This window comes from Oncorhynchus gorbuscha, unplaced genomic scaffold, assembly GCF_021184085.1.
Source record: "Oncorhynchus gorbuscha isolate QuinsamMale2020 ecotype Even-year unplaced genomic scaffold, OgorEven_v1.0 Un_scaffold_3181, whole genome shotgun sequence".
NCBI classification, from domain to species: domain Eukaryota; kingdom Metazoa; phylum Chordata; class Actinopteri; order Salmoniformes; family Salmonidae; genus Oncorhynchus; species Oncorhynchus gorbuscha.
The window spans coordinates 628-24,805 of NW_025745179.1; the positions used below are offsets into that span (position 1 = coordinate 628).

The window sequence follows — 24,178 nt, forward strand, 5'->3', positions numbered from 1 at the left end:
TCCCTGTACAGTTTTCAACTCTGCTTACTGGGTGATGATAAAGTAGACCTTTAATAATTGGGTCTATCTCCTTTGAATTTAAATGGTCCTTACTTTATGTGCTCGTCCCACGATTGAACTGCTTAGAAAATTGCTTTTTTTAAAAACTTTGCTTGAAATAAATGTCAACTAGGCAGTTGAATTTGGATACTTTTGTCCTTGTGTGAGGTAACTCAGAAAGCTGTGATTGCAGAATGGTTAAATCGTTGGACTCAAAATCCATTGGGGTTGCCCAGTGCAGGTTTGAACCCTGCGAGCAGCGCTTTGACAATCCACTCTTTATTTGTAACATGTCATTGGGGACTTGATATGGATAATGCTTGGACATGTCCTTTGATTCAAGTGCTCAGAATTGATCTTCCATGACAAATGTTTCAAGTAGGCTCTTCAATAGCAATAATCTGGTCACTTTAGAGGTAAAATGGACAGAACGAGATAGCGGACTGGCTAAGGGTCTGTAGGTAAGAGGAGATGCTGTGATGGCCGAGAGGTTAAGGCGTTGGACTCGAAATCCAATGGGGTCTCCCAGCGCAGGTTCGAACCCTGCTCACAGCGCCATGGCAACCCAGTTTTCATTTTTAACATATCCTAGGTGACATGATATGGATAATGTGCTTAATGCATGGACTCGTCCTTTGATTCAAGTGATCAGAATATTTTTTCCGTGACAAACAGTTCAAATAGGCTCTTCAGTAGAAAGTCTAGTCTTTACAGAAGTAAAAATGTACAGAATCAGATAGCCGACTGGTTAAGGCCTGGTTTTTAACATAGCAAGCTGCGATGGCCGAGTGGTTAAGGCGTTGGACTTGAAATCCAATGGGGTCTCCCGCGCAGGTTCGAACCCTGCTCACAGCGCTTTGACAAAGCAGTCTTTATTTGCATCATATCATTGGAGACTTGATATGGATAATGTCTGGACCTGTACTTTGATTCAGGTGGTCAGAATAAAATTCCTTGACAAACAGTTCAAACAGGCTCTTAAGTAGAAAGTCTAGTCTTTACAGAAGTAAAATGTACAGAATCAGATAGCTGGCTGGTTTTTAACATAGCAAGCTGCGATTGCCGACTGGTAAATTGCATTGGACTTGAAATCCAATGGGGTCTCCCTGCACATATTCGAACCCTGCTCACAGCGCTTTGACAAACCAGTCTTTATTTGCAACATGTCATTGGAGACTTGATATTGATAATGTGTGCTTAATGCGTGGACTTGTTCTTTGATTCAGTTGCTCAGAGTATATCTGCATTAGCAAACAGTTCAAATAGTATCTTCAGTACAGATACTGTTGTTTGTATTAGATTTATTATTATGGAAATTCTGAGAGCCAGGTGGGTAATGTCCTCAGACTTGAAACCCCATGGGGTCTCTCTGCTCTTTTTAAAATCTTATTCTCAGTGAATAGTCCACTTGTACTTTCTCTGCACATAGTTTTTTGACTTGCACATTAAACTTCCAACCTTCACAGCTTTGGAAAGGACCGAGTTTACTTGGCGCAATAAGATCAAAATGTTGTGCCATCAAGTTTACCATTTTTCACCAATGATGTCTGTTTCCAAATCCCAATCCCTTTACTTGCATTCCAACAGCTGCAATGGCCGAGTTCTTTAGACGTTGGACCTGAATTTCAATGGGGTCTCCCCACCCATGTTCTTAACTTGCTTGAAGCATATAGCCCACTTCTGCTTTCTTCTCATCAATTTCCTTAGATTCCTACTGCTGTGATGGCTAAGTGGTTTAAGCATTGTAATTGAAGTCCAATATATTCTCCCTGTACAGTTTTCAACTCTGCTTACTGGGTGATGATAAAGTAGACCTTTAATAATTGGGTCTATCTCCTTTGAATTTAAATGGTCCTTACTTTATGTGCTCGTCCCACGATTGAACTGCTTAGAAAATTGCTTTAAAAAAAAAACTTTGCTTGAAATAAATGTCAACTAGGCAGTTGAATTTGGATACTTTTGTCCTTGTGTGAGGTAACTCAGAAAGCTGTGATTGCAGAATGGTTAAATCGTTGGACTCAAAATCCATTGGGGTTGCCCAGTGCAGGTTTGAACCCTGCGAGCAGCGCTTTGACAATCCACTCTTTATTTGTAACATGTCATTGGGGACTTGATATGGATAATGCTTGGACATGTCCTTTGATTCAAGTGCTCAGAATTGATCTTCCATGACAAATGTTTCAAGTAGGCTCTTCAATAGCAATAATCTGGTCACTTTAGAGGTAAAATGGACAGAACGAGATAGCGGACTGGCTAAGGGTCTGTAGGTAAGAGGAGATGCTGTGATGGCCGAGAGGTTAAGGCGTTGGACTCGAAATCCAATGGGGTCTCCCCGCGCAGGTTCGAACCCTGCTCACAGCGCCATGGCAACCCAGTTTTCATTTTTAACATATCCTAGGTGACATGATATGGATAATGTGCTTAATGCATGGACTCGTCCTTTGATTCAAGTGATCAGAATATTTTTTCCGTGACAAACAGTTCAAATAGGCTCTTCAGTAGAAAGTCTAGTCTTTACAGAAGTAAAAATGTACAGAATCAGATAGCCGACTGGTTAAGGCCTGGTTTTTAACATAGCAAGCTGCGATGGCCGAGTGGTTAAGGCGTTGGACTTGAAATCCAATGGGGTCTCCCCGCGCAGGTTCGAACCCTGCTCACAGCGCTTTGACAAAGCAGTCTTTATTTGCATCATATCATTGGAGACTTGATATGGATAATGTCTGGACCTGTACTTTGATTCAGGTGGTCAGAATAAAATTCCTTGACAAACAGTTCAAACAGGCTCTTAAGTAGAAAGTCTAGTCTTTACAGAAGTAAAATGTACAGAATCAGATAGCTGGCTGGTTTTTAACATAGCAAGCTGCGATTGCCGACTGGTAAATTGCATTGGACTTGAAATCCAATGGGGTCTCCCTGCACATATTCGAACCCTGCTCACAGCGCTTTGACAAACCAGTCTTTATTTGCAACATGTCATTGGAGACTTGATATTGATAATGTGTGCTTAATGCGTGGACTTGTTCTTTGATTCAGTTGCTCAGAGTATATCTGCATTAGCAAACAGTTCAAATAGTATCTTCAGTACAGATACTGTTGTTTGTATTAGATTTATTATGGAAATTCTGAGAGCCAGGTGGGTATGTCCTCAGACTTGAAACCCCATGGGGTCTCTCTGCTCTTTTTAAAATCTTATTCTCAGTGAATAGTCCACTTGTACTTTCTCTGCACATAGTTTTTTGACTTGCACATTAAACTTCCAACCTTCACAGCTTTGGAAAGGACCGAGTTTACTTGGCGCAATAAGATCAAAATGTTGTGCCATCAAGTTTACCATTTTTCACCAATGATGTCTGTTTCCAAATCCCAATCCCTTTACTTGCATTCCAACAGCTGCAATGGCCGAGTTCTTTAGACGTTGGACCTGAATTTCAATGGGGTCTCCCCACCCATGTTCTTAACTTGCTTGAAGCATATAGCCCACTTCTGCTTTCTTCTCATCAATTTCCTTAGATTCCTACTGCTGTGATGGCTAAGTGGTTTAAGCATTGTAATTGAAGTCCAATATATTCTCCCTGTACAGTTTTCAACTCTGCTTACTGGGTGATGATAAAGTAGACCTTTAATAATTGGGTCTATCTCCTTTGAATTTAAATGGTCCTTACTTTATGTGCTCGTCCCACGATTGAACTGCTTAGAAAATTGCTTTAAAAAAAAAACTTTGCTTGAAATAAATGTCAACTAGGCAGTTGAATTTGGATACTTTTGTCCTTGTGTGAGGTAACTCAGAAAGCTGTGATTGCAGAATGGTTAAATCGTTGGACTCAAAATCCATTGGGGTTGCCCAGTGCAGGTTTGAACCCTGCGAGCAGCGCTTTGACAATCCACTCTTTATTTGTAACATGTCATTGGGGACTTGATATGGATAATGCTTGGACATGTCCTTTGATTCAAGTGCTCAGAATTGATCTTCCATGACAAATGTTTCAAGTAGGCTCTTCAATAGCAATAATCTGGTCACTTTAGAGGTAAAATGGACAGAACGAGATAGCGGACTGGCTAAGGGTCTGTAGGTAAGAGGAGATGCTGTGATGGCCGAGAGGTTAAGGCGTTGGACTCGAAATCCAATGGGGTCTCCCCGCGCAGGTTCGAACCCTGCTCACAGCGCCATGGCAACCCAGTTTTCATTTTTAACATATCCTAGGTGACATGATATGGATAATGTGCTTAATGCATGGACTCGTCCTTTGATTCAAGTGATCAGAATATTTTTTCCGTGACAAACAGTTCAAATAGGCTCTTCAGTAGAAAGTCTAGTCTTTACAGAAGTAAAAATGTACAGAATCAGATAGCCGACTGGTTAAGGCCTGGTTTTTAACATAGCAAGCTGCGATGGCCGAGTGGTTAAGGCGTTGGACTTGAAATCCAATGGGGTCTCCCCGCGCAGGTTCGAACCCTGCTCACAGCGCTTTGACAAAGCAGTCTTTATTTGCATCATATCATTGGAGACTTGATATGGATAATGTCTGGACCTGTACTTTGATTCAGGTGGTCAGAATAAAATTCCTTGACAAACAGTTCAAACAGGCTCTTAAGTAGAAAGTCTAGTCTTTACAGAAGTAAAATGTACAGAATCAGATAGCTGGCTGGTTTTTAACATAGCAAGCTGCGATTGCCGACTGGTAAATTGCATTGGACTTGAAATCCAATGGGGTCTCCCTGCACATATTCGAACCCTGCTCACAGCGCTTTGACAAACCAGTCTTTATTTGCAACATGTCATTGGAGACTTGATATTGATAATGTGTGGACTTGCGTGGACTTGTTCTTTGATTCAGTTGCTCAGAGTATATCTGCATTAGCAAACAGTTCAAATAGTATCTTCAGTACAGATACTGTTGTTTGTATTAGATTTATTATGGAAATTCTGAGAGCCAGGTGGGTATGTCCTCAGACTTGAAACCCCATGGGGTCTCTCTGCTCTTTTTAAAATCTTATTCTCAGTGAATAGTCCACTTGTACTTTCTCTGCACATAGTTTTTTGACTTGCACATTAAACTTCCAACCTTCACAGCTTTGGAAAGGACCGAGTTTACTTGGCGCAATAAGATCAAAATGTTGTGCCATCAAGTTTACCATTTTTCACCAATGATGTCTGTTTCCAAATCCCAATCCCTTTACTTGCATTCCAACAGCTGCAATGGCCGAGTTCTTTAGACGTTGGACCTGAATTTCAATGGGGTCTCCCCACCCATGTTCTTAACTTGCTTGAAGCATATAGCCCACTTCTGCTTTCTTCTCATCAATTTCCTTAGATTCCTACTGCTGTGATGGCTAAGTGGTTTAAGCATTGTAATTGAAGTCCAATATATTCTCCCTGTACAGTTTTCAACTCTGCTTACTGGGTGATGATAAAGTAGACCTTTAATAATTGGGTCTATCTCCTTTGAATTTAAATGGTCCTTACTTTATGTGCTCGTCCCACGATTGAACTGCTTAGAAAATTGCTTTAAAAAAAAACTTTGCTTGAAATAAATGTCAACTAGGCAGTTGAATTTGGATACTTTTGTCCTTGTGTGAGGTAACTCAGAAAGCTGTGATTGCAGAATGGTTAAATCGTTGGACTCAAAATCCATTGGGGTTGCCCAGTGCAGGTTTGAACCCTGCGAGCAGCGCTTTGACAATCCACTCTTTATTTGTAACATGTCATTGGGGACTTGATATGGATAATGCTTGGACATGTCCTTTGATTCAAGTGCTCAGAATTGATCTTCCATGACAAATGTTTCAAGTAGGCTCTTCAATAGCAATAATCTGGTCACTTTAGAGGTAAAATGGACAGAACGAGATAGCGGACTGGCTAAGGGTCTGTAGGTAAGAGGAGATGCTGTGATGGCCGAGAGGTTAAGGCGTTGGACTCGAAATCCAATGGGGTCTCCCCGCGCAGGTTCGAACCCTGCTCACAGCGCCATGGCAACCCAGTTTTCATTTTTAACATATCCTAGGTGACATGATATGGATAATGTGCTTAATGCATGGACTCGTCCTTTGATTCAAGTGATCAGAATATTTTTTCCGTGACAAACAGTTCAAATAGGCTCTTCAGTAGAAAGTCTAGTCTTTACAGAAGTAAAAATGTACAGAATCAGATAGCCGACTGGTTAAGGCCTGGTTTTTAACATAGCAAGCTGCGATGGCCGAGTGGTTAAGGCGTTGGACTTGAAATCCAATGGGGTCTCCCCGCGCAGGTTCGAACCCTGCTCACAGCGCTTTGACAAAGCAGTCTTTATTTGCATCATATCATTGGAGACTTGATATGGATAATGTCTGGACCTGTACTTTGATTCAGGTGGTCAGAATAAAATTCCTTGACAAACAGTTCAAACAGGCTCTTAAGTAGAAAGTCTAGTCTTTACAGAAGTAAAATGTACAGAATCAGATAGCTGGCTGGTTTTTAACATAGCAAGCTGCGATTGCCGACTGGTAAATTGCATTGGACTTGAAATCCAATGGGGTCTCCCTGCACATATTCGAACCCTGCTCACAGCGCTTTGACAAACCAGTCTTTATTTGCAACATGTCATTGGAGACTTGATATTGATAATGTGTGCTTAATGCGTGGACTTGTTCTTTGATTCAGTTGCTCAGAGTATATCTGCATTAGCAAACAGTTCAAATAGTATCTTCAGTACAGATACTGTTGTTTGTATTAGATTTATTATGGAAATTCTGAGAGCCAGGTGGGTAATGTCCTCAGACTTGAAACCCCATGGGGTCTCTCTGCTCTTTTTAAAATCTTATTCTCAGTGAATAGTCCACTTGTACTTTCTCTGCACATAGTTTTTTGACTTGCACATTAAACTTCCAACCTTCACAGCTTTGGAAAGGACCGAGTTTACTTGGCGCAATAAGATCAAAATGTTGTGCCATCAAGTTTACCATTTTTCACCAATGATGTCTGTTTCCAAATCCCAATCCCTTTACTTGCATTCCAACAGCTGCAATGGCCGAGTTCTTTAGACGTTGGACCTGAATTTCAATGGGGTCTCCCCACCCATGTTCTTAACTTGCTTGAAGCATATAGCCCACTTCTGCTTTCTTCTCATCAATTTCCTTAGATTCCTACTGCTGTGATGGCTAAGTGGTTTAAGCATTGTAATTGAAGTCCAATATATTCTCCCTGTACAGTTTTCAACTCTGCTTACTGGGTGATGATAAAGTAGACCTTTAATAATTGGGTCTATCTCCTTTGAATTTAAATGGTCCTTACTTTATGTGCTCGTCCCACGATTGAACTGCTTAGAAAATTGCTTAAAAAAACTTTGCTTGAAATAAATGTCAACTAGGCAGTTGAATTTGGATACTTTTGTCCTTGTGTGAGGTAACTCAGAAAGCTGTGATTGCAGAATGGTTAAATCGTTGGACTCAAAATCCATTGGGGTTGCCCAGTGCAGGTTTGAACCCTGCGAGCAGCGCTTTGACAATCCACTCTTTATTTGTAACATGTCATTGGGGACTTGATATGGATAATGCTTGGACATGTCCTTTGATTCAAGTGCTCAGAATTGATCTTCCATGACAAATGTTTCAAGTAGGCTCTTCAATAGCAATAATCTGGTCACTTTAGAGGTAAAATGGACAGAACGAGATAGCGGACTGGCTAAGGGTCTGTAGGTAAGAGGAGATGCTGTGATGGCCGAGAGGTTAAGGCGTTGGACTCGAAATCCAATGGGGTCTCCCGCGCAGGTTCGAACCCTGCTCACAGCGCCATGGCAACCCAGTTTTCATTTTTAACATATCCTAGGTGACATATGGATAATGTGCTTAATGCATGGACTCGTCCTTTGATTCAAGTGATCAGAATATTTTTTCCGTGACAAACAGTTCAAATAGGCTCTTCAGTAGAAAGTCTAGTCTTTACAGAAGTAAAAATGTACAGAATCAGATAGCCGACTGGTTAAGGCCTGGTTTTTAACATAGCAAGCTGCGATGGCCGAGTGGTTAAGGCGTTGGACTTGAAATCCAATGGGGTCTCCCCGCGCAGGTTCGAACCCTGCTCACAGCGCTTTGACAAAGCAGTCTTTATTTGCATCATATCATTGGAGACTTGATATGGATAATGTCTGGACCTGTACTTTGATTCAGGTGGTCAGAATAAAATTCCTTGACAAACAGTTCAAACAGGCTCTTAAGTAGAAAGTCTAGTCTTTACAGAAGTAAAATGTACAGAATCAGATAGCTGGCTGGTTTTTAACATAGCAAGCTGCGATTGCCGACTGGTAAATTGCATTGGACTTGAAATCCAATGGGGTCTCCCTGCACATATTCGAACCCTGCTCACAGCGCTTTGACAAACCAGTCTTTATTTGCAACATGTCATTGGAGACTTGATATTGATAATGTGTGCTTAATGCGTGGACTTGTTCTTTGATTCAGTTGCTCAGAGTATATCTGCATTAGCAAACAGTTCAAATAGTATCTTCAGTACAGATACTGTTGTTTGTATTAGATTTATTATGGAAATTCTGAGAGCCAGGTGGGTATGTCCTCAGACTTGAAACCCCATGGGGTCTCTCTGCTCTTTTAAAATCTTATTCTCAGTGAATAGTCCACTTGTACTTTCTCTGCACATAGTTTTTTGACTTGCACATTAAACTTCCAACCTTCACAGCTTTGGAAAGGACCGAGTTTACTTGGCGCAATAAGATCAAAATGTTGTGCCATCAAGTTTACCATTTTTCACCAATGATGTCTGTTTCCAAATCCCAATCCCTTTACTTGCATTCCAACAGCTGCAATGGCAGTTCTTTAGACGTTGGACCTGAATTTCAATGGGGTCTCCCCACCCATGTTCTTAACTTGCTTGAAGCATATAGCCCACTTCTGCTTTCTTCTCATCAATTTCCTTAGATTCCTACTGCTGTGATGGCTAAGTGGTTTAAGCATTGTAATTGAAGTCCAATATATTCTCCCTGTACAGTTTTCAACTCTGCTTACTGGGTGATGATAAAGTAGACCTTTAATAATTGGGTCTATCTCCTTTGAATTTAAATGGTCCTTACTTTATGTGCTCGTCCCACGATTGAACTGCTTAGAAAATTGCTTTAAAAAAAAACTTTGCTTGAAATAAATGTCAACTAGGCAGTTGAATTTGGATACTTTTGTCCTTGTGTGAGGTAACTCAGAAAGCTGTGATTGCAGAATGGTTAAATCGTTGGACTCAAAATCCATTGGGGTTGCCCAGTGCAGGTTTGAACCCTGCGAGCAGCGCTTTGACAATCCACTCTTTATTTGTAACATGTCATTGGGGACTTGATATGGATAATGCTTGGACATGTCCTTTGATTCAAGTGCTCAGAATTGATCTTCCATGACAAATGTTTCAAGTAGGCTCTTCAATAGCAATAATCTGGTCACTTTAGAGGTAAAATGGACAGAACGAGATAGCGGACTGGCTAAGGGTCTGTAGGTAAGAGGAGATGCTGTGATGGCCGAGAGGTTAAGGCGTTGGACTCGAAATCCAATGGGGTCTCCCGCGCAGGTTCGAACCCTGCTCACAGCGCCATGGCAACCCAGTTTTCATTTTTAACATATCCTAGGTGACATGATATGGATAATGTGCTTAATGCATGGACTCGTCCTTTGATTCAAGTGATCAGAATATTTTTTCCGTGACAAACAGTTCAAATAGGCTCTTCAGTAGAAAGTCTAGTCTTTACAGAAGTAAAAATGTACAGAATCAGATAGCCGACTGGTTAAGGCCTGGTTTTTAACATAGCAAGCTGCGATGGCCGAGTGGTTAGGCGTTGGACTTGAAATCCAATGGGGTCTCCCCGCGCAGGTTCGAACCCTGCTCACAGCGCTTTGACAAAGCAGTCTTTATTTGCATCATATCATTGGAGACTTGATATGGATAATGTCTGGACCTGTACTTTGATTCAGGTGGTCAGAATAAAATTCCTTGACAAACAGTTCAAACAGGCTCTTAAGTAGAAAGTCTAGTCTTTACAGAAGTAAAATGTACAGAATCAGATAGCTGGCTGGTTTTTAACATAGCAAGCTGCGATTGCCGACTGGTAAATTGCATTGGACTTGAAATCCAATGGGGTCTCCCTGCACATATTCGAACCCTGCTCACAGCGCTTTGACAAACCAGTCTTTATTTGCAACATGTCATTGGAGACTTGATATTGATAATGTGTGCTTAATGCGTGGACTTGTTCTTTGATTCAGTTGCTCAGAGTATATCTGCATTAGCAAACAGTTCAAATAGTATCTTCAGTACAGATACTGTTGTTTGTATTAGATTTATTATGGAAATTCTGAGAGCCAGGTGGGTATGTCCTCAGACTTGAAACCCCATGGGGTCTCTCTGCTCTTTTTAAAATCTTATTCTCAGTGAATAGTCCACTTGTACTTTCTCTGCACATAGTTTTTTGACTTGCACATTAAACTTCCAACCTTCACAGCTTTGGAAAGGACCGAGTTTACTTGGCGCAATAAGATCAAAATGTTGTGCCATCAAGTTTACCATTTTTCACCAATGATGTCTGTTTCCAAATCCCAATCCCTTTACTTGCATTCCAACAGCTGCAATGGCCGAGTTCTTTAGACGTTGGACCTGAATTTCAATGGGGTCTCCCCACCCATGTTCTTAACTTGCTTGAAGCATATAGCCCACTTCTGCTTTCTTCTCATCAATTTCCTTAGATTCCTACTGCTGTGATGGCTAAGTGGTTTAAGCATTGTAATTGAAGTCCAATATATTCTCCCTGTACAGTTTTCAACTCTGCTTACTGGGTGATGATAAAGTAGACCTTTAATAATTGGGTCTATCTCCTTTGAATTTAAATGGTCCTTACTTTATGTGCTCGTCCCACGATTGAACTGCTTAGAAAATTGCTTTTAAAAAAAAAACTTTGCTTGAAATAAATGTCAACTAGGCAGTTGAATTTGGATACTTTTGTCCTTGTGTGAGGTAACTCAGAAAGCTGTGATTGCAGAATGGTTAAATCGTTGGACTCAAAATCCATTGGGGTTGCCCAGTGCAGGTTTGAACCCTGCGAGCAGCGCTTTGACAATCCACTCTTTATTTGTAACATGTCATTGGGGACTTGATATGGATAATGCTTGGACATGTCCTTTGATTCAAGTGCTCAGAATTGATCTTCCATGACAAATGTTTCAAGTAGGCTCTTCAATAGCAATAATCTGGTCACTTTAGAGGTAAAATGGACAGAACGAGATAGCGGACTGGCTAAGGGTCTGTAGGTAAGAGGAGATGCTGTGATGGCCGAGAGGTTAAGGCGTTGGACTCGAAATCCAATGGGGTCTCCCCGCGCAGGTTCGAACCCTGCTCACAGCGCCATGGCAACCCAGTTTTCATTTTTAACATATCCTAGGTGACATGATATGGATAATGTGCTTAATGCATGGACTCGTCCTTTGATTCAAGTGATCAGAATATTTTTTCCGTGACAAACAGTTCAAATAGGCTCTTCAGTAGAAAGTCTAGTCTTTACAGAAGTAAAAATGTACAGAATCAGATAGCCGACTGGTTAAGGCCTGGTTTTTAACATAGCAAGCTGCGATGGCCGAGTGGTTAAGGCGTTGGACTTGAAATCCAATGGGGTCTCCCCGCGCAGGTTCGAACCCTGCTCACAGCGCTTTGACAAAGCAGTCTTTATTTGCATCATATCATTGGAGACTTGATATGGATAATGTCTGGACCTGTACTTTGATTCAGGTGGTCAGAATAAAATTCCTTGACAAACAGTTCAAACAGGCTCTTAAGTAGAAAGTCTTTACAGAAGTAAATTGTACAGAATCAGATAGCTGGCTGGTTTTTAACATAGCAAGCTGCGATTGCCGACTGGTAAATTGCATTGGACTTGAAATCCAATGGGGTCTCCCTGCACATATTCGAACCCTGCTCACAGCGCTTTGACAAACCAGTCTTTATTTGCAACATGTCATTGGAGACTTGATATTGATAATGTGTGCTTAATGCGTGGACTTGTTCTTTGATTCAGTTGCTCAGAGTATATCTGCATTAGCAAACAGTTCAAATAGTATCTTCAGTACAGATACTGTTGTTTGTATTAGATTTATTATGGAAATTCTGAGAGCCAGGTGGGTAATGTCCTCAGACTTGAAACCCCATGGGGTCTCTCTGCTCTTTTTAAAATCTTATTCTCAGTGAATAGTCCACTTGTACTTTCTCTGCACATAGTTTTTTGACTTGCACATTAAACTTCCAACCTTCACAGCTTTGGAAAGGACCGAGTTTACTTGGCGCAATAAGATCAAAATGTTGTGCCATCAAGTTTACCATTTTTCACCAATGATGTCTGTTTCCAAATCCCAATCCCTTTACTTGCATTCCAACAGCTGCAATGGCCGAGTTCTTTAGACGTTGGACCTGAATTTCAATGGGGTCTCCCCACCCATGTTCTTAACTTGCTTGAAGCATATAGCCCACTTCTGCTTTCTTCTCATCAATTTCCTTAGATTCCTACTGCTGTGATGGCTAAGTGGTTTAAGCATTGTAATTGAAGTCCAATATATTCTCCCTGTACAGTTTTCAACTCTGCTTACTGGGTGATGATAAAGTAGACCTTTAATAATTGGGTCTATCTCCTTTGAATTTAAATGGTCCTTACTTTATGTGCTCGTCCCACGATTGAACTGCTTAGAAAATTGCTTTTTAAAAAAAAAAAAACTTTGCTTGAAATAAATGTCAACTAGGCAGTTGAATTTGGATACTTTTGTCCTTGTGTGAGGTAACTCAGAAAGCTGTGATTGCAGAATGGTTAAATCGTTGGACTCAAAATCCATTGGGGTTGCCCAGTGCAGGTTTGAACCCTGCGAGCAGCGCTTTGACAATCCACTCTTTATTTGTAACATGTCATTGGGGACTTGATATGGATAATGCTTGGACATGTCCTTTGATTCAAGTGCTCAGAATTGATCTTCCATGACAAATGTTTCAAGTAGGCTCTTCAATAGCAATAATCTGGTCACTTTAGAGGTAAAATGGACAGAACGAGATAGCGGACTGGCTAAGGGTCTGTAGGTAAGAGGAGATGCTGTGATGGCCGAGAGGTTAAGGCGTTGGACTCGAAATCCAATGGGGTCTCCCGCGCAGGTTCGAACCCTGCTCACAGCGCCATGGCAACCCAGTTTTCATTTTTAACATATCCTAGGTGACATGATATGGATAATGTGCTTAATGCATGGACTCGTCCTTTGATTCAAGTGATCAGAATATTTTTTCCGTGACAAACAGTTCAAATAGGCTCTTCAGAAAGTCTAGTCTTTACAGAAGTAAAAATGTACAGAATCAGATAGCCGACTGGTTAAGGCCTGGTTTTTAACATAGCAAGCTGCGATGGCCGAGTGGTTAAGGCGTTGGACTTGAAATCCAATGGGGTCTCCCCGCGCAGGTTCGAACCCTGCTCACAGCGCTTTGACAAAGCAGTCTTTATTTGCATCATATCATTGGAGACTTGATATGGATAATGTCTGGACCTGTACTTTGATTCAGGTGGTCAGAATAAAATTCCTTGACAAACAGTTCAAACAGGCTCTTAAGTAGAAAGTCTAGTCTTTACAGAAGTAAAATGTACAGAATCAGATAGCTGGCTGGTTTTTAACATAGCAAGCTGCGATTGCCGACTGGTAAATTGCATTGGACTTGAAATCCAATGGGGTCTCCCTGCACATATTCGAACCCTGCTCACAGCGCTTTGACAAACCAGTCTTTATTTGCAACATGTCATTGGAGACTTGATATTGATAATGCTTAATGCGTGGACTTGTTCTTTGATTCAGTTGCTCAGAGTATATCTGCATTAGCAAACAGTTCAAATAGTATCTTCAGTACAGATACTGTTGTTTGTATTAGATTTATTATGGAAATTCTGAGAGCCAGGTGGGTAATGTCCTCAGACTTGAAACCCCATGGGGTCTCTCTGCTCTTTTTAAAATCTTATTCTCAGTGAATAGTCCACTTGTACTTTCTCTGCACATAGTTTTTTGACTTGCACATTAAACTTCCAACCTTCACAGCTTTGGAAAGGACCGAGTTTACTTGGCGCAATAAGATCAAAATGTTGTGCCATCAAGTTTACCATTTTTCACCAATGATGTCTGTTTCCAAATCCCAATCCCTTTACTTGCATTCCAACAGCTGCAATGGCCGAGTTCTTTAGACGTTGGACCTGAATTTCAATGGGGTCTCCCCACCCATGTTCTTAACTTGCTTGAAGCATATAGCCCACTTCTGCTTTCTTCTCATCAATTTCCTTAGATTCCTACTGCTGTGATGGCTAAGTGGTTTAAGCATTGTAATTGAAGTCCAATATATTCTCCCTGTACAGTTTTCAACTCTGCTTACTGGGTGATGATAAAGTAGACCTTTAATAATTGGGTCTATCTCCTTTGAATTTAAATGGTCCTTACTTTATGTGCTCGTCCCACGATTGAACTGCTTAGAAAATTGCTTTAAAAAAAAACTTTGCTTGAAATAAATGTCAACTAGGCAGTTGAATTTGGATACTTTTGTCCTTGTGTGAGGTAACTCAGAAAGCTGTGATTGCAGAATGGTTAAATCGTTGGACTCAAAATCCATTGGGGTTGCCCAGTGCAGGTTTGAACCCTGCGAGCAGCGCTTTGACAATCCACTCTTTATTTGTAACATGTCATTGGGGACTTGATATGGATAATGCTTGGACATGTCCTTTGATTCAAGTGCTCAGAATTGATCTTCCATGACAAATGTTTCAAGTAGGCTCTTCAATAGCAATAATCTGGTCACTTTAGAGGTAAAATGGACAGAACGAGATAGCGGACTGGCTAAGGGTCTGTAGGTAAGAGGAGATGCTGTGATGGCCGAGAGGTTAAGGCGTTGGACTCGAAATCCAATGGGGTCTCCCCGCGCAGGTTCGAACCCTGCTCACAGCGCCATGGCAACCCAGTTTTCATTTTTAACATATCCTAGGTGACATGATATGGATAATGTGCTTAATGCATGGACTCGTCCTTTGATTCAAGTGATCAGAATATTTTTTCCGTGACAAACAGTTCAAATAGGCTCTTCAGTAGAAAGTCTAGTCTTTACAGAAGTAAAAATGTACAGAATCAGATAGCCGACTGGTTAAGGCCTGGTTTTTAACATAGCAAGCTGCGATGGCCGAGTGGTTAAGGCGTTGGACTTGAAATCCAATGGGGTCTCCCGCGCAGGTTCGAACCCTGCTCACAGCGCTTTGACAAAGCAGTCTTTATTTGCATCATATCATGGAGACTTGATATGGATAATGTCTGGACCTGTACTTTGATTCAGGTGGTCAGAATAAAATTCCTTGACAAACAGTTCAAACAGGCTCTTAAGTAGAAAGTCTAGTCTTTACAGAAGTAAAATGTACAGAATCAGATAGCTGGCTGGTTTTTAACATAGCAAGCTGCGATTGCCGACTGGTAAATTGCATTGGACTTGAAATCCAATGGGGTCTCCCTGCACATATTCGAACCCTGCTCACAGCGCTTTGACAAACCAGTCTTTATTTGCAACATGTCATTGGAGACTTGATATTGATAATGTGTGCTTAATGCGTGGACTTGTTCTTTGATTCAGTTGCTCAGAGTATATCTGCATTAGCAAACAGTTCAAATAGTATCTTCAGTACAGATACTGTTGTTTGTATTAGATTTATTATGGAAATTCTGAGAGCCAGGTGGGTAATGTCCTCAGACTTGAAACCCCATGGGGTCTCTCTGCTCTTTTTAAAATCTTATTCTCAGTGAATAGTCCACTTGTACTTTCTCTGCACATAGTTTTTTGACTTGCACATTAAACTTCCAACCTTCACAGCTTTGGAAAGGACCGAGTTTACTTGGCGCAATAAGATCAAAATGTTGTGCCATCAAGTTTACCATTTTTCACCAATGATGTCTGTTTCCAAATCCCAATCCCTTTACTTGCATTCCAACAGCTGCAATGGCCGAGTTCTTTAGACGTTGGACCTGAATTTCAATGGGGTCTCCCCACCCATGTTCTTAACTTGCTTGAAGCATATAGCCCACTTCTGCTTTCTTCTCATCAATTTCCTTAGATTCCTACTGCTGTGATGGCTAAGTGGTTTAAGCATTGTAATTGAAGTCCAATATATTCTCCCTGTACAGTTTTCAACTCTGCTTACTGGGTGATGATAAAGTAGACCTTTAATAATTGGGTCTATCTCCTTTGAATTTAAATGGTCCTTACTTTATGTGCTCGTCCCACGATTGAACTGCTTAGAAAATTGCTAAAAAAAAAAAAAAACTTTGCTTGAAATAAATGTCAACTAGGCAGTTGAATTTGGATACTTTTGTCCTTGTGTGAGGTAACTCAGAAAGCTGTGATTGCAGAATGGTTAAATCGTTGGACTCAAAATCCATTGGGGTTGCCCAGTGCAGGTTTGAACCCTGCGAGCAGCGCTTTGACAATCCACTCTTTATTTGTAACATGTCATTGGGGACTTGATATGGATAATGCTTGGACATGTCCTTTGATTCAAGTGCTCAGAATTGATCTTCCATGACAAATGTTTCAAGTAGGCTCTTCAATAGCAATAATCTGGTCACTTTAGAGGTAAAATGGACAGAACGAGATAGCGGACTGGCTAAGGGTCTGTAGGTAAGAGGAGATGCTGTGATGGCCGAGAGGTTAAGGCGTTGGACTCGAAATCCAATGGGGTCTCCCCGCGCAGGTTCGAACCCTGCTCACAGCGCCATGGCAACCCAGTTTTCATTTTTAACATATCAGGTGACATGATATGGATAATGTGCTTAATGCATGGACTCGTCCTTTGATTCAAGTGATCAGAATATTTTTTCCGTGACAAACAGTTCAAATAGGCTCTTCAGTAGAAAGTCTAGTCTTTACAGAAGTAAAAATGTACAGAATCAGATAGCCGACTGGTTAAGGCCTGGTTTTTAACATAGCAAGCTGCGATGGCCGAGTGGTTAAGGCGTTGGACTTGAAATCCAATGGGGTCTCCCGCGCAGGTTCGAACCCTGCTCACAGCGCTTTGACAAAGCAGTCTTTATTTGCATCATATCATTGGAGACTTGATATGGATAATGTCTGGACCTGTACTTTGATTCAGGTGGTCAGAATAAAATTCCTTGACAAACAGTTCAAACAGGCTCTTAAGTAGAAAGTCTAGTCTTTACAGAAGTAAAATGTACAGAATCAGATAGCTGGCTGGTTTTTAACATAGCAAGCTGCGATTGCCGACTGGTAAATTGCATTGGACTTGAAATCCAATGGGGTCTCCCTGCACATATTCGAACCCTGCTCACAGCGCTTTGACAAACCAGTCTTTATTTGCAACATGTCATTGGAGACTTGATATTGATAATGTGTGCTTAATGCGTGGACTTGTTCTTTGATTCAGTTGCTCAGAGTATATCTGCATTAGCAAACAGTTCAAATAGTATCTTCAGTACAGATACTGTTGTTTGTATTAGATTTATTATGGAAATTCTGAGAGCCAGGTGGGTAATGTCCTCAGACTTGAAACCCCATGGGGTCTCTCTGCTCTTTTTAAAATCTTATTCTCAGTGAATAGTCCACTTGTACTTTCTCTGCACATAGTTTTTTGACTTGCACATTAAACTTCCAACCTTCACAGCTTTGGAAAGGACCGAGTTTACTTGGCGCAATAAGATCAAAATGTTGTGCCATCAAGTTTACCATTTTTCACCAATGATGTCTGTTTCCAAATCCCAATCCCTTTACTTGCATTCCAACAGCTGCAATGGCCGAGTTCTTTAGACGTTGGACCTGAATTTCAATGGGGTCTCCCCACCCATGTTCTTAACTTGCTTGAAGCATATAGCCCACTTCTGCTTTCTTCTCATCAATTTCCTTAGATTCCTACTGCTGTGATGGCTAAGTGGTTTAAGCATTGTAATTGAAGTCCAATATATTCTCCCTGTACAGTTTTCAACTCTGCTTACTGGGTGATGATAAAGTAGACCTTTAATAATTGGGTCTATCTCCTTTGAATTTAAATGGTCCTTACTTTATGTGCTCGTCCCACGATTGAACTGCTTAGAAAATTGCTTTAAAAAAAAACTTTGCTTGAAATAAATGTCAACTAGGCAGTTGAATTTGGATACTTTTGTCCTTGTGTGAGGTAACTCAGAAAGCTGTGATTGCAGAATGGTTAAATCGTTGGACTCAAAATCCATTGGGGTTGCCCAGTGCAGGTTTGAACCCTGCGAGCAGCGCTTTGACAATCCACTCTTTATTTGTAACATGTCATTGGGGACTTGATATGGATAATGCTTGGACATGTCCTTTGATTCAAGTGCTCAGAATTGATCTTCCATGACAAATGTTTCAAGTAGGCTCTTCAATAGCAATAATCTGGTCACTTTAGAGGTAAAATGGACAGAACGAGATAGCGGACTGGCTAAGGGTCTGTAGGTAAGAGGAGATGCTGTGATGGCCGAGAGGTTAAGGCGTTGGACTCGAAATCCAATGGGGTCTCCCCGCGCAGGTTCGAACCCTGCTCACAGCGCCATGGCAACCCAGTTTTCATTTTTAACATATCCTAGGTGACATGATATGGATAATGTGCTTAATGCATGGACTCGTCCTTTGATTCAAGTGATCAGAATATTTTTTCCGTGACAAACAGTTCAAATAGGCTCTTCAGTAGAAAGTCTAGTCTTTACAGAAGTAAAAATGTACAGAATCAGATAGCCGACTGGTTAAGGCCTGGTTTTTAACATAGCAAGCTGCGATGGCCGAGTGGTTAAGGCGTTGGACTTGAAATCCAATGGGGTCTCCCGCGCAGGTTCGAACCCTGCTCACAGCGCTTTGACAAAGCAGTCTTTATTTGCATCATATCATTGGAGACTTGATATGGATAATGTCTGGACCTGTACTTTGATTCAGGTGGTCAGAATAAAATTCCTTGACAAACAGTTCAAACAGGCTCTTAAGTAGAAAGTCTAGTCTTTACAGAAGTAAAATGTACAGAATCAGATAGCTGGCTGGTTTTTAACATAGCAAGCTGCGATTGCCGACTGGTAAATTGCATTGGACTTGAAATCCAATGGGGTCTCCCTGCACATATTCGAACCCTGCTCACAGCGCTTTGACAAACCAGTCTTTATTTGCAACATGTCATTGGAGACTTGATATTGATAATGTGTGCTTAATGCGTGGACTTGTTCTTTGATTCAGTTGCTCAGAGTATATCTGCATTAGCAAACAGTTCAAATAGTATCTTCAGTACAGATACTGTTGTTTGTATTAGATTTATTATGGAAATTCTGAGAGCCAGGTGGGTAATGTCCTCAGACTTGAAACCCCATGGGGTCTCTCTGCTCTTTTTAAAATCTTATTCTCAGTGAATAGTCCACTTGTACTTTCTCTGCACATAGTTTTTTGACTTGCACATTAAACTTCCAACCTTCACAGCTTTGGAAAGGACCGAGTTTACTTGGCGCAATAAGATCAAAATGTTGTGCCATCAAGTTTACCATTTTTCACCAATGATGTCTGTTTCCAAATCCCAATCCCTTTACTTGCATTCCAACAGCTGCAATGGCCGAGTTCTTTAGACGTTGGACCTGAATTTCAATGGGGTCTCCCCACCCATGTTCTTAACTTGCTTGAAGCATATAGCCCACTTCTGCTTTCTTCTCATCAATTTCCTTAGATTCCTACTGCTGTGATGGCTAAGTGGTTTAAGCATTGTAATTGAAGTCCAATATATTCTCCCTGTACAGTTTTCAACTCTGCTTACTGGGTGATGATAAAGTAGACCTTTAATAATTGGGTCTATCTCCTTTGAATTTAAATGGTCCTTACTTTATGTGCTCGTCCCACGATTGAACTGCTTAGAAAATTGCTTTTTTTTTAAACTTTGCTTGAAATAAATGTCAACTAGGCAGTTGAATTTGGATACTTTTGTCCTTGTGTGAGGTAACTCAGAAAGCTGTGATTGCAGAATGGTTAAATCGTTGGACTCAAAATCCATTGGGGTTGCCCAGTGCAGGTTTGAACCCTGCGAGCAGCGCTTTGACAATCCACTCTTTATTTGTAACATGTCATTGGGGACTTGATATGGATAATGCTTGGACATGTCCTTTGATTCAAGTGCTCAGAATCTTATGAAATCTGAGAGCCATGTCCTCAGACTTGAATCATGTCAATTGGCTCTTGATATGGATAATCTGGTCACTTTGATTCAGGTGCTCAGAATAAAATTGATCTTGACAAATGCTTTCAGAAGTCTTGTCTTTCTTCAATAAGCTGGTTTTTAAATAGCTGTGATCGAGTGGTTAAGGGTTGGACTTGAAATCCAATGGGGTCTATGAGGTCGAAAATGACAAACCAGTCTTTATTTGCAACATGTCAGGACTTGATATGGATAATGCTGTGACTTGTCCTTTGATTCAAGTGCTCAGATTTTTTCCTTGGTTTAAGGTCTAGTTGTCTGTACATAATCAGATAGCCGACTGGTTAAGGCCTGGATAGCAAGCTGTGATGGCAGTGGTTAAGGCGTTGGACTGAAATCCAATGGGGTCTCCCCTTCGCAGTTTCGAACCCTGCTCACAGCGCTTTGACAACCCAGTTTTCATTTTTAACATATCCTAGGTGACATGATATGGATAATGTGCTTAATGCATGGACTCGTCCTTTGATTCAAGTGATCAGAATATTTTTTCCGTGACAAACAGTTCAAATAGGCTCTTCAGTAGAAAGTCTAGTCTTTACAGAAGTAAAAATGTACAGAATCAGATAGCCGACTGGTTAAGGCCTGGTTTTTAACATAGCAAGCTGCGATGGCCGAGTGGTTAAGGCGTTGGACTTGAAATCCAATGGGGTCTCCCCGCGCAGGTTCGAACCCTGCTCACAGCGCTTTGACAAAGCAGTCTTTATTTGCATCATGTCATTGGAGACTTGATATGGATAATGTCTGGACTTGTACTTTGATTCAGGTGGTCAGAATAAAATTCCTTGACAAACAGTTCAAACAGGCTCTTCAGTAGAAAGTCTAGTCTTTACAGAAGTAAAATGTACAGAATCAGATAGCTGGCTGGTTTTTAACATAGCAAGCTGCGAAGTGGTAAATTGCATTGGACTTGAAATCCAATGGGGTCTCCCTGCACAGATTCGAACCCTGCTCACAGCGCTTTGACAAACCAGTCTTTATTTGCAACATGATGGAGACTTGATATTGATAATGTGCTTAATGCGTGGACTTGTTATTTGATTCATGGCATTAGCAAACAGTTCAAATAGTATCTTCAGTGATACTGTTGTTTGTATTAGATTTATTATGGAAATTCTGAGAGCCAGGTGGGTATGTCCTCAGACTTGAATCATGTCATTGGAGACTTGATATGGATAATGTCTGGACTTGTACTTTGATTCAGGTGGTCAGAATAAAATTCCTTGACAAACAGTTCAAATAGGCTCTTCAGTAGAAAGTCTTGTCTTTACAGAAGTAAAAATGTACAGAATCAGATAGCCGACTGGTTAAGGCCTGGTTTTTAACATAGCAAGCTGCGATGGCCGAGTGGTTAAGGCGTTGGACTTGAAATCCAATGGGGTCTCCCCACGCAGGTTCGAACCCTGCTCACAGCGCTTTGACAAACCAGTCTTTATTTGCATCATATCATTGGAGACTTGATATGGATAATGTCTGGACCTGTACTTTGATTCAGGTGGTCAGAATAAAATTCCTTGACAAACAGTTCAAACAGGCTCTTAAGTAGAAAGTCTAGTCTTTACAGAAGTAAAATGTACAGAATCAGATAGCTGGCTGGTTTTTAACATAGCAAGCTGCGATTGCCGACTGGTAAATTGCATTGGACTTGAAATCCAATGGGGTCTCCCTGCACATATTCGAACCCTGCTCACAGCGCTTTGACAAACCAGTCTTTATTTGCAACATGTCATTGGAGACTTGATATTGATAATGTGTGCTTAATGCGTGGACTTGTTCTTTGATTCAGTTGCTCAGAGTATATCTGCATAGCAAACAGTTCAAATAGTATCTTCAGTACAGATACTGTTGTTTGTATTAGATTTATTATGGAAATTCTGAGAGCCAGGTGGGTAATGTCCTCAGACTTGAAACCCCATGGGGTCTCTCTGCTCTTTTTAAAATCTTATTCTCAGTGAATAGTCCACTTGTACTTTCTCTGCACATAGTTTTTGACTTGCACATTAAACTTCCAACCTTCACAGCTTTGGAAAGGACCGAGTTTACTTGGCGCAATAAGATCAAAATGTTGTGCCATCAAGTTTACCATTTTTCACCAATGATGTCTGTTTCCAAATCCCAATCCCTTTACTTGCATTCCAACAGCTGCAATGGCCGAGTTCTTTAGACGTTGGACCTGAATTTCAATGGGGTCTCCCCACCCATGTTCTTAACTTGCTTGAAGCATATAGCCCACTTCTGCTTTCTTCTCATCAATTTCCTTAGATTCCTACTGCTGTGATGGCTAAGTGGTTTAAGCATTGTAATTGAAGTCCAATATATTCTCCCTGTACAGTTTTCAACTCTGCTTACTGGGTGATGATAAAGTAGACCTTTAATAATTGGGTCTATCTCCTTTGAATTTAAATGGTCCTTACTTTATGTGCTCGTCCCACGATTGAACTGCTTAGAAAATTGCTTTAAAAAAAAACTTTGCTTGAAATAAATGTCAACTAGGCAGTTGAATTTGGATACTTTTGTCCTTGTGTGAGGTAACTCAGAAAGCTGTGATTGCAGAATGGTTAAATCGTTGGACTCAAAATCCATTGGGGTTGCCCAGTGCAGGTTTGAACCCTGCGAGCAGCGCTTTGACAATCCACTCTTTATTTGTAACATGTCATTGGGGACTTGATATGGATAATGCTTGGACATGTCCTTTGATTCAAGTGCTCAGAATTGATCTTCCATGACAAATGTTTCAAGTAGGCTCTTCAATAGCAATAATCTGGTCACTTTAGAGGTAAAATGGACAGAACGAGATAGCGGACTGGCTAAGGGTCTGTAGGTAAGAGGAGATGCTGTGATGGCCGAGAGGTTAAGGCGTTGGACTCGAAATCCAATGGGGTCTCCCCGCGCAGGTTCGAACCCTGCTCACAGCGCCATGGCAACCCAGTTTTCATTTTTAACATATCCTAGGTGACATGATATGGATAATGTGCTTAATGCATGGACTCGTCCTTTGATTCAAGTGATCAGAATATTTTTTCCGTGACAAACAGTTCAAATAGGCTCTTCAGTAGAAAGTCTAGTCTTTACAGAAGTAAAAATGTACAGAATCAGATAGCCGACTGGTTAAGGCCTGGTTTTTAACATAGCAAGCTGCGATGGCCGAGTGGTTAAGGCGTTGGACTTGAAATCCAATGGGGTCTCCCCGCGCAGGTTCGAACCCTGCTCACAGCGCTTTGACAAAGCAGTCTTTATTTGCATCATATCATTGGAGACTTGATATGGATAATGTCTGGACCTGTACTTTGATTCAGGTGGTCAGAATAAAATTCCTTGACAAACAGTTCAAACAGGCTCTTAAGTAGAAAGTCTAGTCTTTACAGAAGTAAAATGTACAGAATCAGATAGCTGGCTGGTTTTTAACATAGCAAGCTGCGATTGCCGACTGGTAAATTGCATTGGACTTGAAATCCAATGGGGTCTCCCTGCACATATTCGAACCCTGCTCACAGCGCTTTGACAAACCAGTCTTTATTTGCAACATGTCATTGGAGACTTGATATTGATAATGTGTGCTTAATGCGTGGACTTGTTCTTTGATTCAGTTGCTCAGAGTATATCTGCATTAGCAAACAGTTCAAATAGTATCTTCAGTACAGATACTGTTGTTTGTATTAGATTTATTATGGAAATTCTGAGAGCCAGGTGGGTATGTCCTCAGACTTGAAACCCCATGGGGTCTCTCTGCTCTTTTAAAATCTTATTCTCAGTGAATAGTCCACTTGTACTTTCTCTGCACATAGTTTTTTGACTTGCACATTAAACTTCAACCTTCACAGCTTTGGAAAGGACCGAGTTTACTTGGCGCAATAAGATCAAAATGTTGTGCCATCAAGTTTACCATTTTTCACCAATGATGTCTG

General features: G+C 41.0%; 26 non-coding genes across 26 annotated transcripts; all 26 read left to right on the plus strand.

Annotated features, from left to right (window-relative positions):
• Positions 1-512: 512 nt before the first annotated feature.
• On the plus strand, positions 513-594 carry trnas-cga. The gene has a single exon. It is a non-coding gene; the product is annotated as a tRNA-Ser (tRNA).
• Positions 595-813: 219 nt separating this feature from the next.
• Positions 814-894, plus strand: trnas-uga. The gene has a single exon. It is a non-coding gene; the product is annotated as a tRNA-Ser (tRNA).
• Positions 895-2,318: 1,424 nt separating this feature from the next.
• Positions 2,319-2,400, plus strand: trnas-cga. Its single transcript has one exon. It is a non-coding gene; the product is annotated as a tRNA-Ser (tRNA).
• A 219-nt stretch (positions 2,401-2,619) lies between these two features.
• trnas-uga lies at positions 2,620-2,701 on the plus strand. The gene has a single exon. It is a non-coding gene; the product is annotated as a tRNA-Ser (tRNA).
• Positions 2,702-4,121: 1,420 nt separating this feature from the next.
• On the plus strand, positions 4,122-4,203 carry trnas-cga. Its single transcript has one exon. It is a non-coding gene; the product is annotated as a tRNA-Ser (tRNA).
• Positions 4,204-4,422: 219 nt separating this feature from the next.
• On the plus strand, positions 4,423-4,504 carry trnas-uga. The gene has a single exon. It is a non-coding gene; the product is annotated as a tRNA-Ser (tRNA).
• A 1,418-nt stretch (positions 4,505-5,922) lies between these two features.
• Positions 5,923-6,004, plus strand: trnas-cga. Its single transcript has one exon. It is a non-coding gene; the product is annotated as a tRNA-Ser (tRNA).
• Positions 6,005-6,223: 219 nt separating this feature from the next.
• On the plus strand, positions 6,224-6,305 carry trnas-uga. Its single transcript has one exon. It is a non-coding gene; the product is annotated as a tRNA-Ser (tRNA).
• Positions 6,306-7,722: 1,417 nt separating this feature from the next.
• On the plus strand, positions 7,723-7,803 carry trnas-cga. The gene has a single exon. It is a non-coding gene; the product is annotated as a tRNA-Ser (tRNA).
• Positions 7,804-8,019: 216 nt separating this feature from the next.
• trnas-uga lies at positions 8,020-8,101 on the plus strand. Its single transcript has one exon. It is a non-coding gene; the product is annotated as a tRNA-Ser (tRNA).
• A 1,416-nt stretch (positions 8,102-9,517) lies between these two features.
• On the plus strand, positions 9,518-9,598 carry trnas-cga. The gene has a single exon. It is a non-coding gene; the product is annotated as a tRNA-Ser (tRNA).
• A 219-nt stretch (positions 9,599-9,817) lies between these two features.
• On the plus strand, positions 9,818-9,898 carry trnas-uga. Its single transcript has one exon. It is a non-coding gene; the product is annotated as a tRNA-Ser (tRNA).
• Positions 9,899-11,319: 1,421 nt separating this feature from the next.
• trnas-cga lies at positions 11,320-11,401 on the plus strand. The gene has a single exon. It is a non-coding gene; the product is annotated as a tRNA-Ser (tRNA).
• Positions 11,402-11,620: 219 nt separating this feature from the next.
• trnas-uga lies at positions 11,621-11,702 on the plus strand. Its single transcript has one exon. It is a non-coding gene; the product is annotated as a tRNA-Ser (tRNA).
• Positions 11,703-13,123: 1,421 nt separating this feature from the next.
• Positions 13,124-13,204, plus strand: trnas-cga. Its single transcript has one exon. It is a non-coding gene; the product is annotated as a tRNA-Ser (tRNA).
• Positions 13,205-13,420: 216 nt separating this feature from the next.
• On the plus strand, positions 13,421-13,502 carry trnas-uga. The gene has a single exon. It is a non-coding gene; the product is annotated as a tRNA-Ser (tRNA).
• Positions 13,503-14,918: 1,416 nt separating this feature from the next.
• On the plus strand, positions 14,919-15,000 carry trnas-cga. Its single transcript has one exon. It is a non-coding gene; the product is annotated as a tRNA-Ser (tRNA).
• A 219-nt stretch (positions 15,001-15,219) lies between these two features.
• Positions 15,220-15,300, plus strand: trnas-uga. Its single transcript has one exon. It is a non-coding gene; the product is annotated as a tRNA-Ser (tRNA).
• A 1,423-nt stretch (positions 15,301-16,723) lies between these two features.
• Positions 16,724-16,805, plus strand: trnas-cga. The gene has a single exon. It is a non-coding gene; the product is annotated as a tRNA-Ser (tRNA).
• A 217-nt stretch (positions 16,806-17,022) lies between these two features.
• trnas-uga lies at positions 17,023-17,103 on the plus strand. The gene has a single exon. It is a non-coding gene; the product is annotated as a tRNA-Ser (tRNA).
• A 1,420-nt stretch (positions 17,104-18,523) lies between these two features.
• On the plus strand, positions 18,524-18,605 carry trnas-cga. Its single transcript has one exon. It is a non-coding gene; the product is annotated as a tRNA-Ser (tRNA).
• Positions 18,606-18,824: 219 nt separating this feature from the next.
• Positions 18,825-18,905, plus strand: trnas-uga. The gene has a single exon. It is a non-coding gene; the product is annotated as a tRNA-Ser (tRNA).
• A 1,972-nt stretch (positions 18,906-20,877) lies between these two features.
• trnas-uga lies at positions 20,878-20,959 on the plus strand. The gene has a single exon. It is a non-coding gene; the product is annotated as a tRNA-Ser (tRNA).
• Positions 20,960-21,606: 647 nt separating this feature from the next.
• Positions 21,607-21,688, plus strand: trnas-uga. The gene has a single exon. It is a non-coding gene; the product is annotated as a tRNA-Ser (tRNA).
• A 1,418-nt stretch (positions 21,689-23,106) lies between these two features.
• trnas-cga lies at positions 23,107-23,188 on the plus strand. Its single transcript has one exon. It is a non-coding gene; the product is annotated as a tRNA-Ser (tRNA).
• Positions 23,189-23,407: 219 nt separating this feature from the next.
• On the plus strand, positions 23,408-23,489 carry trnas-uga. The gene has a single exon. It is a non-coding gene; the product is annotated as a tRNA-Ser (tRNA).
• Positions 23,490-24,178: the final 689 nt, after the last annotated feature.